Source organism: Enhydra lutris, unplaced genomic scaffold, assembly GCF_002288905.1.
Source record: "Enhydra lutris kenyoni isolate GAN:26980312 unplaced genomic scaffold, ASM228890v2 scaffoldscaffold12, whole genome shotgun sequence".
Lineage (NCBI taxonomy): Eukaryota > Metazoa > Chordata > Mammalia > Carnivora > Mustelidae > Enhydra > Enhydra lutris.
The window spans coordinates 40,567,050-40,579,698 of NW_019154096.1; positions in this window are offsets into that span (position 1 = coordinate 40,567,050).

Consider the following 12,649-nt stretch of genomic DNA (forward strand, 5'->3'; position numbering starts at 1 on the left):
CCTAGCCCGCAGCTTCTGAGTGGCATGGCTAGGATTCGGACCATGGTAGATCCAATATGAGACTAAGGGCTCTCGGTCACTAAGTAACAGTGCTTCCTGTCCCTTGTCCCTAAGCAAGGCATGCCAAGACCTTTATGTGTCTTCCGAAAGGAAAGTGGTCTGTGAATCTGCTCTGAGGGAGGAGGATATGTATCTTCTGTTTCAAGCAGATGTTTGAGAGCCCCTTTCTTTAACAACCCTACTTGTTTAAAACTCAGTTTGAATGAGTTATATATCATAAAGACATAATTCATTTTTTAAAACTTGTTTGCTTATTCTTTTGATATGTATCTTAAATAAATTGGGGGGGGGGGAAACTTGGTTTTTTATGCCCAAATAGAACCAAGGAGATATGTTATAGCTGTCTCTGTGGACCTAATTATTTTGCCTCAGAGAGGGTGATGTTGGTCAGAACAATCCCCACCTTTTTCTGCCCAGTTGTCCTTAGAGGTGCTTGACTAAGAAAACAAGAAAAGCCAATAGGTCCCTCCACCCAATCCCATTGCCAGGCAAACCCCTATAGACCAGGGCCACATGTGTAGAAGTTCTCTAAATCCTAGCCATCCCAGCTGATAACTCCTGGATGTTACATGGTGCTGTGTACATCTGGGCACACAGGAGTGAAAACCTCAGATGACAGTTGGTGTCCAGGTGATGTGCTGTTTCCATTTTAGGAAAAATGAAGCATCAGAGTATAGTCTGGCCTGGATAGGGACAAATGCAGCCCAGGTCTTTGCAGACCCTAAAAATACCTATGACATGCCGGGGCTTTACAGCCCTTATGTTACTAAATCCTCAGGAAATGGAAAATCAGTAACCCACTCAAGATCACACCAACAAGTAGCAGATCCTAAACTCAAATCTAGGTCTTCCAATTCTGATAGTTTCAAATTTCTTGGTTCATCCTAGAAAGAGATCATTTCATAATCCTGAAATTACCCAGACAAAGCAGGACATTTCGACTCTGCCCATTTAACTTCAGCCACATTTTGACCAAATTTCCTGAAGGGGGGGGGGGACTTGTTAAAAATAGTCAACACAAAATACAATAGGTATAAAAGCCTAGACAAAAATTTTAGTTGATTAAGTAACAGATTAACCCTCTCCTAAAGAAAATTCACGGAGGTAGAAGTTATGTTGGGGGAAATTTGACATGGATTGTTAAAGTCCAGTGGATAAGTAAAATCTTCATTGAGAACTTTACAAGGACAAGAGTTCATCCCTTTGAAGATACTTTCAGAGAAACCAACATTAACACCAAGAGCCCAGGGGCCCGTGGGGCTCAGTTGGTTGAGTGACTGCCTTCAGCTCAGGTCACGATACTGGAGCCTTGGAATCAAGTCCCTGCTGAGCAGGGAGTCCGCTTCTCCCTCTGACCTTCCCCCTCTCATGTTCACTCTCTCTCATTCTCTCCTCTCTCTCAAATAAATAAGTGAAATCTTAACGAACAAACAAACCAAGAGCCAGATGAATGGACGCATAATTGACACATCAGAGAAGAGCATGTCATTCTCAAGAGCAACCAGACGGTGGCAGCAAAGACCAGTAACAGAGTCAAACCAGCCCGAGGCTCTCTAAGGACGGTCTCGGAACCAGCAGCCCATTCAGGAAAAGTATAAGATAATCTCAGCCAAGGGCAAACAAAGCCCTGCTGGGAATTAAAAAAAAAAAAAAAAACCAGATTCCCAGATTCACTGAATCAGAAACTGTGGAGCCCAAAACCCTGTGTGTTAACACACCCTCTGGGCAATGCTGATGCCCACTCAGGAAACTGTGCGGCCAAACACAAGTCAGCTTTCCCCTTTTCATGTGACCTCCTGGAGCATCCATTCCAGGGAGAGAAGACAGACAGTAAACACAATCTATGCTCGTGAGGATTCACACTGGAAAAGAAGAAAATCAGCCAAGGGGGATAAGAAGTGTGGGGAGAAATTTAGGCAAGGTGGTCTGGAAAGGCTTCATTCACAAACACAGCTCAGAGGGAGATGAGGGAATGAGATGTGCAGAGGGATTACTTTGCAAGCAGTGGGTGGAACTCATGCAAAGAGTGGATCAGCCGTGCGGAGGACCTGCCGAGCAACTGGGATGGTTGTGTCTAGACCATAAGGCCTGGAGGCCACTGGGAGGACATAGTGCTGATGTCTAATCTTCAGAGGGCAATAATGAAACAGAGGACGTGGATCCCCTATGAGATTGTTGGTTTTTAAAGATAAAAACCGGTTGCTGTCAGGTTGGAAAGAGGCACCTCGTTGTGGGAATGGAATCGGGTATCATGCTTTTAGAAAGCCATTTGGCTTTATGTATTAAAAGATGTAAAAATGGTCCTACCACTTGGACCCATCATTCTACATCTGGAACTGTATCCTTTAAAAAAAAAAAATAGGGATTCTTATTTTGTTCCTTTCAATTAGCCATTCATTCCACATCTGGAACTGCATCCTTAAAAAAAATAGGGATTCTTATTTTGTTCCTTTCAGTTAACCACAGAAAGGTAGTTGGTTCCCAGGGCCTTGGCACAGAGCCCCTCCAACCCCAGAGTTTTGCACTCCAGCATGTCCCCCCCACGCACAGCACCTCCAACCCCCCACCTGCAGGTCCTACCTCTGGGTATAGCCTCTGTCTTTTCCTCCCTGGACAGCACTGGTCAGTATGTGCCTCTCTCCCCAGCCCTCTGGCCTGGGGAAGCCCATTCACACTCCACCCCCAGCTCAGGATTGAGTTCTCTTCCTCTCCCCAAAATGCCCAGGACTGCTCCCGCAACAGGTGCTTCTCTCCATCCCTCCTACAAGGGTCTGAAGCCGGGCCGGTTGGAGAGGGTCAGAGGGGACAACTTGGGCATCTCTCATTCCCACCACAACTAGAAGGTCTTATCTGGTGGTCCTCCATGTGGGATACAGACTGGACCTTTTCTGAGCCCTTCTGGAGTGCTCACTGGATCCCATGTCTCACTAGGGATGGCCGAGGAGGGCTACTCAGGGCAATGCCTGGCCCTGCTGTTCTCTCTTTCTGGCCACTAGAGGAAAGACAGAGGCTTTCTGAGCCCATCAGCCCTGCAGATTAACTCACAGGGAGGCTGGAATTAGCTCAGTATCTGAGGAGGTCAGAGAAGAAGTACATTATTCAAGGTCGTGTAATCTTCTATCAGATGGCATCCGAGAAGTTTAAGTGAGGACATGGCACCTGTCTTCCTGTCATTCGTTCATTTACAACCCCACAGACTGTTCACTCTTTGTTAGTTTGGCCAGGCCTGGAGCTTGCTGATAGTTGAACCCTCTGCTCGGGCCTCCTAGCCCAGGGGAGACAGGCATGGTCCTTATGAGGGATGTGTGCATGTATCATCAAGAATTAGTTTGAAATGGGGCACCTGGGGGGTACAGTCAGCTGGGCATCTGACTCTTGGTTTCGGCTCAGGTCATGATTTCAGGGTCGTGATCTCAGGGTCGTAGGATGGAGCCCCCCTGTTGGGCTCTCCACCAGGTGTGGAGTCTTCCTGTGATTCTCTCTTCCTCTCCCTCAGCCCCTCTCGCTTGTGCTCTCTCTATCTCTCTCTCTCGCACATGTGCACAAATAAATAAATAAATCTTTTTTTAAAAAAAGAATTAGTTTGAAACCAGCATTAAACTAGCATCTTAATTATCTGAGAAAACAATGTTCTGGCTGGTCTTCCTGATATTCAGAGTTGATCGTGTTTTCTGAACTGAGAGTGCCCCCACTCATCTCCCCACAGTTGGCACCCCATCTGCCCAGTCCCCCACACACCTGTGGATAGAGAGGAGAAGCCACGTTCTGCATTCACATCTGCAGCTGCAAAGTCTCTGTGCCCCTGTCCATGTCACCATCAGGAGCTCCAGGACTAGTCAGGGGATCCCCTCTCCCAGGCAGGCAATCCTGAGTCAGATCTCACTGTAGAATTGGACACATGTAGCCAGTATTATCAGAGGGTAGGTCACTCAGAAGTGTCCCTGGCCACCCGCCCATACCTCATAGGACCATTTCTTTCCATCAAGATATAGGTTTTTCCCTCCAGAACCTCCCATGACATCACCAGAATTTTGAGGGTTGGAATACACAACTTTCCAGCCCAAACTTGTTCTCTCCTGGGGACCTTCTCTGGGGGCCTCAACTTGCCACGTGGCCACAGAGCGGGCCTCTGAGTTTCTTCAGATGTATCTTAACACCTTCATACCTCAACAAGAAGTCACAACTCTGGTCCCTTTCCTCCCTGCAAACACCTCCAGAAAAAGCCACTTTTTATTCATTTTTCCACACGTGCCAGACACGGAGCCAGCTCCTGGGGACACACTGATGACAGAACTGAGGGAAGCATGGCTCCTGTCTATGAAGCATTGGCCAATATCAACTTGCCCAACTTCCCATCCCTCCGCTACCTCGTCCCAGCCTCATTTGCTGAGTGCGGACCCCAGGTGAGGAAAGGATCCCGCTGTCCCTCATTCTGGCACAAATTCACTGTCCTCTCCCTCCCGGAGGTGCAAGAGCAGCAGTCAGACCAGAGTCACCCGGCAGCTACAGCCTAACCTCAGGGGGAGGTGAGGCACCAGCTCTTTTCTTTCCTGTTGGCCCCTTCCCAAGGGTGTGCAGGGAGCTGGAAGCCACCCCTGCACGGGGCTCAGTCTGACCTCCTATCTACCAAATCACCCCACCCCGCAAGCCCTGACCCACCAGCAAAGCCACATTTGTGCAAGTTGTGAGCATGGGCTCTGGGACCACCTGCCTGGGTTCAAACCCCGGCTCTTGCTTCCTAGCTGTGTGATGTGCCTTTTTTGGTCTCTATCTCATCAAATATAAAATGGAAAAGAATAGCAGTGTAATATGATGACGTTGTTGTGAGGAATGAGGGAGGTGGCAATCCACAGGTCACCAACTATTTGCTGGTTATAAACCCAAATTAGTGGGTTGTGACCAGCATCTAACATAACTATAGTAGAAATGGGAGTATGCCTCACTTGGGATAGGTCAGTATACACATATCTCTATGTGTGTGTGGCAGAAACCATTCCCAGATGGTTTTTTTCCTGTGAGATCCCATTGTGGGCTCAGGAAATGTTAGATGGATTAAATACAGGCCAAGATGGGGAGAAGACATGCAACCAAACCCTAGAATCCCTCTTGCAGTGCTAGGGTTAAGGTATGTGTACGTGGGCCATGATGCTCCCCCATGGTTAGCAACTCATTGGGTTGGGAAAGACAACATAGCCAACAGTGGGACCAGGCATGGCAGGACCCGGGTGTCCTGGGCAGGCAGCCAGGTGCGTATGGCAGGGAGTGCTAATAGAAGCAGCATGGGGAGGAGTTGGGGACATACATCGAAGGCCTTGAAAGCCATGGTTAGCTTATGAACCTGGCCCTGGGCATGGGAATTTAAAGCTGAGCTTGTAAGGGCGCTGGGTGGCTCAGTTGGTTAAGCATCTGACTCTTGATTTTGGCTCCGGTCATGACCTCAGGGTCATGAGATCGAGCCCCACATCAGTCTCCACGCTCAGTGCAGAGTCTGCTTGATGTTGTCTCTCTCCCTCTGTTCCTCCCCCGGCCCCACTAGTGCTCTCTAGTTCTCTCTGAAATCAATCAATCAATCATCAAATCATTTTAAAAAATAGAATAAAGCTGAGCTTGTGAACTTGACCCTAGGCAATGCGAATTTAAAGCAAGAGGATGACTGACTTAACAAATATCTATTAAGTGCCTACTGTGGGGGAAGATTTATGTTTTAAAAAGTTGGCTGTGGGGAGTCAGGAGCTGGTGGTAACACCAGAGGCAGGGGGAATCGACCAAGAGGCTACTGTAATAGTCCTGACAAGAGAGAATAAGGACAGAGGTCAGAATATCTAAAGAAGGAGGAAATCTATCCTCTGTGCCCGGGGCTGGATGGTCCCCAACACCCAGAAGAGGATGGCAGCCATGACCCTCCCCCTGTGGGGGAGAGCAGAGTTTTGAAGGCCACAGAGAAATTCCACAAGCCTCCAGAGCACGGAAGCCACATGGCCAAATGGATAAACCCACGGACATGAATCAGACAGCCAGGTGACCTCGGCACATTACTCAATCCACTACATTGCCAATTTATAAAATGAGGCCCAGAAGAGGACTTAGCTCATAGGAATTTTATGCGATTGAAAGCTAATAATGGTAAAAGCCTTTCACGGTGTCTGGCACAGAACCTGCACTTGTACTGGGGCTGCTTGCTGGCCTCTCTCTTACATCATAGACATGTCTGGAGAAGGCACTGGCAGGTAGCCTGGAAAAGGACAAACTTCTGGCCTCTCAGACACAAATCGGGGGAACTGAGATGACTCTATAGCGTCCCTTCCCCCTCCAGGCCCATGTTTGAAACTCAGATCCATCCATCCATAGTTACTTGGAAGCTGAGGGCAGTAAGCAGGAGGTGGGCCCTGCAGGACCAGCCTTCTTACCTGATGGGGCCCTCTCCTTGCGTCTCCACCATCTACAGCTGGCGCCCTTCTGAGGAGTCTATTTTCAGAGCCTTCAAGATAGATGATCTTGAACCCATGATGACACTACCCAAGCACAGAGGATTTCCATTGATCGCAGGGGAGATGGTCAGTACGTACCCATTCAGACAATTCACTCCCAGACAAGCATCTCCCTTGGATTTGCACTGAGCCCTTCTAAATGCAGAGACTGTGCTAGGTGCTGGGGATGTACCGATCACATGCCTGGTGCCAAATGCATTCTGGAACAGTCCTCTGCCCTCCCTCTGTGCAGGGCTCTGAGATTTCTCTGCCCTAATCTTATACTTTTCAAGTCTGAAAATGGGAGTGGCTCTGACTGATCATTGCTTCTTTTTCTGATCAAGACAAGCCTCTAAAAACAAAAAGGGATGGCTGGCAACCTTCATCTATCTTCCTGATTTTCCCAACCTAGCCAGCTTTGACTGTAAAATGTAGCATTTCCCTTAATATCTTTTTGTCTACCCAACTAGTCAATCAGGGGAGCTTTTTGGCTAGGCTGCAGTGTCAATGTGCCTGAAGGCCAGTCTCTTTTCTGGCTCTCCCCAGGGTACATCTAGGGCTCTTTTTCAGGTACATTTTAGCTTTCCTCTAAGTGTCCCTCTGTCTGCTCCAGGTTCAACAAAATTTTGGAAAAATGAGGAAGCCCTATTCTTTTCCAAAAGTGACATACAGACTAATTCTTCTTTGCACGGTCATCTACTGGGGTGTTGTATACCAGGCGCTGAGTGCAACCCACCTTCCTCAGACCCTACTCTCTGGTAGAGGAAAGAGACACGTGAACTCACCTTTGCAACAATGTGACAAATACAGGGATGGAGACATGGTCTTGGCACAAAGCAGAGAGCAATCAGTTTTATTTGGGGAGTAGGACAAAGAGACTTGATTTGTCCACAAAAGACATGTAGGAGTCATCTAGGCAGACAGGAGGGGGAATAATTAACAGCAGCAACCAATTACTTCACAAGGAATCTCATTGCAAACCCTGGGAGGCATTGTCCATGCACCCATCATATAGATATTATTAGTAAGGTTTGGGGAGGGCAACTTGCCAAGAAGGGACAACTGTATGCTTTTAAACGGCAGAAGCTAGATCCAGAGCATTTAAGTAAATGTACCCAAAGTTAAACTGATAGAAATTGATGGAATCAGCAATCAAATCTGGGTATCACATTGAGACCACAGAGGTAGATGGATTAGAAACACACTGTTACATCAAACTAAAGAATTTGGAGTCTCTCCCATTGATGATGAAGAGGCTCTGAAGGGTTTTAACTGATGTTGCAACTTCACATCCACTCCAATCGATCCTGCCCAATATGCATAAACCGTAAATTCTAGCAGTAAAGATGTAACAGTGATTTTTATTCACAATGGGAAAATATATTTGCTTTAATGAAGTTATTCTATTTAATAATAATATTGTATATAATGAACATTCCTACAACTCAGGAAGGAAAGAACAAACAACCTCATAGAAAAATGGGGAAAGAAAGTAACAGGCAATTTATGAAAAAGGAAACACAATCGGCCAACAAACATAAGAGAAGGTATTCGGACAATTAAAATATCTAATTAAAATAATATTGAATGCAATTTTTCTCCCAACAGATTGACAAAGGGGAAAAAGGCAGAAAAGAACAAGTGTTGCTAGGGTATTGGAAATTGTGTACCCTTAATTACTACTTACAGGGGTACACATTTATGCAGCTACTTTGGAGGGCAATTTGGAAATTTCTTTCAAAATTCAAAATGTGCACAGATTGCTGGGATCAACCATGGTGCTGGGAAGCACCTTCTCCCAGGAAAGCACCTCTACCCAAGCACAAGGAGCGCCATTGCAGCGTTACCATGTCTAAACATCAGAAACAACCCAAATGTCTCTTGTGAGAAACTCACTGTGAACACTGGGGCATGTTCATAACAAAAAAATACTACACATCAGCTAAGAAAATTGAGCTATTTCCTTATGGACTAAAGTAGATATATTCTTGAATGGAAAAGGAGAGAACTGCAGAATGACACGTGTATAACAACCTTAAAGTTTAAATATATATATTAAAACACAAAGGCTGCTTATGTTACATTTTATATGGGTTCATAGGTATGCCTGGAAAAGGGTTTGGAAAGATCTTGAAAAATACATGTAAAAACAGTAACAGTGGTAGCTTCTGAGAGGAGGCAGAGGGGCCAGGCTGGGGACCAAAACTAATATTCGTCATGTTCTAATTTCTATGAGCGTGTCTGTAAGCAATTTTTATTCATGTATACCTCCATGGTTTTCATTTTAGTAAATGTAGAGATAGATTTAAAAGCCAGTGACATATCCATTCCTATGCAAAGTGCTGTGACGGGTGCTCTGAAGGCATGACAAGCAGATCTTCTTAATAGACATACTAGGAGATAATGCCTTTAAGGAGCTCTCAGGCTGGCAGCGGGAGCAGGTCCAATAGGGTGTGAGATAAATTCCTGAAGATGAATAGAAAAATGCAGTAGGAGTCATGATAGGGGGAGGGGAGGGTGTTCACAATGTTTTAGGAATCAGGGAAGCATTTATGGTAACGAAGGAAAGGCAAAGCCAGGCATGGGCTGAGAGAATTTCAGGTTCAGAGGTGCAGAGATGGGAGCTCCAGGGGTCTGTTAGGGAAGACAAGGAAGACAGGAAAGTTTGGGGACTCATTGTGGAAAGCCACAACACTGGAAGAAGAAGCTGGACAGCAGCAGGGGGCCCTGCAAGGTCTGTAATCATGTGGGAACTTGCCTGAAACTTTACAGTAAAGAAGTTTGGCATCCATGCAAGGGTGAATTGGCCAGGTCTGGAGGCAAGGGACAAGCTTGGGAGGTGATTGGCTGTCCCAGTGTGAGGGAAGATTAGGTTTAAGGGAAGATTAAGGGGTCTGAGCAGGGATGGTCTCAATGGAGGAGGGAGATGAAATTCATTGGATTGAGAAACTCATGGGATTGGGATGAGGAGAGTGGAGGGAGCATGAACCAAGTGATTTTGAGGCCCTGCTTCCATTTCATGAGAAGTGTCAGGAGTCAGAAGAAAAGCAGGTAAGAGCAGCTTCTACTTTGAGAGGGGTTCTGAGGCCTGCCCACAGGACGAACTTCGGTCCCCTTACTCCCCAGCTGGAGCCTGGCTATGCAGTGTGCATGACAGGTCTGAGTCCTCAGGACGCGCTACCCAAGGGCAAGCAGGCAGGCACGTAGCCCTTCTGGCTTCCAGCCACCAGACTCACAGGCTTCCAGGAAAAGCTGACAGGGGCTGCTCTGTTCCTTTGAATCTGAGAATATGTGACTGAGGAAGCCTAAGTTAATTAAGTGATTCTGAGGCCCTGAGGCCTTCCTGAGGAAGCACACAGGGTGAGTAGTGAGACCAGGGTAAATGGCACCCCCTCCCCCAGTACTGGAATCCAAAGAGGCATCTGAGCTTCATTGGAATTAAGCCTGCACTTAAGTGCTTCCAGAGAGACAAAGAAATCATAAATCAGGAATAGGTGCCCCACCCACAGGCTGCCACCACTGCTGTCAACATGCTTCTCTATAGTAACATGGTCATTTCTAGTCTCTGAGACCAGATGTCTCAGTGAAGCAACAAATGGCATGGCCCTGGAATTAATGTGATCCACAACCTCCTAGAAAAGAGTCCAGGATGAGCTGATGCCTTCTTCCAAAGCAACACCCACATGTACAACTCTCTCCAGATCCATTCAGGCATGCACACACCATACATCCCCCGGGCACATGTGCCGGAAGGTTCTCCTTCCACACCCTCCTCAAGCTCCCACATACCAGGACTCCCCATTGGCAACAAGCAACACTAGGACCCCAGTCCAAGCTTGAGGGAAGGGCTTTGTTCTAGCAGATGGAGGCCACTGCTGTATCCAGTGGATAAAATGAGAAAAGTTGTCATCAGGGAATCACCAAGCTGTCTCTGTCCATATGAAATAATAATTAAGCTCCTATTAAGTATCAGACATTAAGCTAGATACTTTCAAGGAAGTCGACTTATGATCTTCAGCCGTCCTGGAGGAGGATGGCATGGTGGTTGAGAGCTGGGTGTTGGGGCCAGGTAGTCTGCATTTGAATTCTGTCTCCACCACCTATGAGCTCTCTGACAGCCGATAAATTACTCTCCCTCAGTGTTCTTGCCTGTAAGAAGGTAATATGAAGGTTGGTATAAGGATGAAATGAGTTAATGTTTGTAAGATGCTTAGAACAGTGCCTAGAACATCATAAGCACTTCTACATGCTTAAAAATAAATCCCTTCCTTTTATCATTTGACTTACCTGGAGAGCAGATATGTACTCTGTAGCAACAGTTTCTATACCTAATTGAGAAAGCAGAGAAGAAAATGTTGCCATTTTCTCCAATATGATTGGATGGGAAGTTCTCTTCTTCCTGTAAGTTACTGTCAGAGAAGTCTCTGGAAAGGAATTTAACAAGAGTTCTGTTGAAGAGGAAGCCACAGACGCAGGAAAACAGGAGGGACAGGGCCCCCGCATAAGGCTGGTTGGCCAGCGGCGAAGCTGTGGCCAGTACCCTGGACAGCTCCCCACAGGCCAGCTCAGGAGCTGGGATTGTTCCCTGTTCTGTCAAGGCTCAAGCTCTAGCTTTTTGCTGAGGGAGGGGGTCCTCAATTCCCTGAGACTCCTGTCCCCTAGTCATTGGAGCTCTGACTGATGGGATAGAAGACTGCCTTCTGAGCTAGATATTGGAGGGTGAGGGAGTTTAATGTCCCAGAAGCTTCCTTAGGGAGGCAGCCAAGAATCTTCCTCCTCTCACCAATCTTCATCTGTCCCTCTATCTTATTCTGCCAAGGTGTGGCCACCTTGCAGATGGACAAGCAGAGGCACACTGAAGCACAGGAAACAGGGAGGTCACGAAGACCACAAGATGGGTCCCGCAACCTTAGTTTAAATCCAGGCCCTACTGTTGGGATCTCAGGCAAGTGACCCGGTTTCTCTATGCCCAGCTTCCTCATCAGTAAGACAAAGGAAAAAACACCTACACTGTGCCAGGATTGAGTGAGATTAAATGAAACAGCACACATAACACCCTTGGCATAGAGTGCTTAATAAATGAGTCTATTTCCTGCCATTGGAGAATGGAGGGCTGAAGGGTTGAGCAAGATCTCAGAGATAACTTGGCTCCATGCTCAAGAACAGTTATGAATTATGAGGGCTAGCAGGCTAGGAGAGATGTCTGCACCTTGAAGTCCCTGGAAAAGTTTCTTTTCTCTAAAGTTCCACTAAATTCTTCAGCCACTAGACAGAAAAACATCTCCTTTAAATTCCCCCCTCTTTTAAAATCAGACAGGGCAAACAATATATGCATATAAAATTATTGCTCTACAGGTTGGAAGACTGCCTCTTTAAAGGTCTTACAATGAGAGAGTCAGAAGAGCCCAGAGGTCTGTGCTGGGAAGCAGGAACTGAAGTACTGTATTAAGAATATGCAGATTATGATGTGTTGAAAGAGGAAGCGTAAACCACCCACACAGAGGTGGCAGTAGCCCCCCAACCCCAGGATCTGAGCTCCCATTCTGGGAAAGTGAAACCCATGGGGTCACCTCAATTGAAGATGCAGTTTCAATACAACTGTACAAAGGAAGCAGAGTCACAGATTTACTTGTTACAGATCCCAGAAGAGGGGGAGGGGGGGATGATCAGGGTTGGGGGGGCAGGGAGAGGGCTGCAATAAACAGGGGGAAGGGCAGTCCTCTGGTCATCTGTTCCAGGTCAACAGGGAGCAGTAGACAGCAGGGTAGCAAACACTACTTATAACGTGGTTGGGGTGGAGGTCACCAATATTTTGTGGGCTTAACTCTAAGTAGTTATTTTTAAAGGTGCCCCAGGAAAAGCAAAATGGAAACTTGAGTCAGAAATCCTAAACTCAGGGCGCCTGGGTGGCTCAGTTGGTTAAGCATCTGTTTTTGGCTCAGGTCATCATCTCAGGGTCCTGGGATCAAGCCCCCCCCTACCATTGAGTTCCGTGCTTAGCAGGGAGTCTGCTTCTCCTTCTCCCTCTGCCCCTTGCCCCCTCACCCCCTCATATATACATACATATACATATACATATACATATACATATACATATACATATACATATACATATACATATA